This window comes from Frankliniella occidentalis, unplaced genomic scaffold (genome assembly GCF_000697945.3).
Source record: "Frankliniella occidentalis isolate FOCC.00 unplaced genomic scaffold, Focc_3.1 Scaffold203, whole genome shotgun sequence".
NCBI lineage: Eukaryota > Metazoa > Arthropoda > Insecta > Thysanoptera > Thripidae > Frankliniella > Frankliniella occidentalis.
In genome coordinates, this window is record NW_026267329.1 from 113,697 (window position 1) to 114,748 (window position 1,052).

A 1,052-nucleotide genomic window follows, 5' to 3' on the forward strand; every position below is an offset into this window, starting at 1 on the left:
AAACAGTTAGTCTAAACATCCGGTACTTGTTGTGTGTTACTTCCCTGATCCTTGACCTAGCCACCATCATATCTGAGAACATCCTGTTCAGAACAGTGGATATATTGAAAACAATGGCAAAAAGTCAAGTTAAGACTCTTTGATAAACAATATACAATCGAAAAACTGCTCGGGTTCATTTTTGTTTTAATTCTTAAGCAAAAGCAGAAGGGTGGGGTGTAGTCACGGTGTTGCCCCGTTACAGTCTTTTGTCATGTCCAAGGAGCAAATCTCTAGGGCCGCAGGCCTCCCGCCGAACGCCATAGTTTAGTCAAATATGCAAAGTGATCTATACAGGTCTCATTATTTATTTGATTATGCACTTCAGTAAATTGCGAGACAGAAATGCTCGGGCCGCAGGCCCGACCATTGCCGCGGGCAGGCTAAGCAGGCCCGGCCCCTGCCGAACGGAGTTTCCGGAGCAGCGAAGTGGAGCTGACAACTCCGTTTGGCGGAAGGGCGGGCCTGCTTGTTAGTTTGTCATGACGAACAGAGACGAACCTACTAGTAGGACCTTCTGCTAGTAGGACGCTGCACGTTCGTCAAGGTGGCGTTCCATGCCGTTTGCGTTCTGTTCGCTAAATGTTCGTTTACACTGGTAAAACAAAGGGAGGACATCCTACCTTTAAAAGGCGTTAAAGCTTCAAAGGCATTACAATTCCTGTTTTTGCGAAATATTTCTTTCCTATGGAACAACATTGGATTCTAAAACCTATTTTCGTAATCTACGCAAAATTCCGCGTCAAACGAGCCTACATATGATGGGGTTCTGTTCAAAAATGGCATAGACTTATTTCATTTTTTGTACTTTTTGACTTGCTTGTCATGTGCTGACCGCTTATCTGAACCCTATCACATGTAGGCTCGTTTGACGCAGAATTTTGTGAGGAATGCGATAATGAATCTCAAAATGTGATTGGTTTGCTCATATAGCAAATATTTTGAAGAAACTGAAAATATACTCTTTAACACCCCTAAAACGAGTTTAACGCCCCTGGAAAGGTAGGACATCA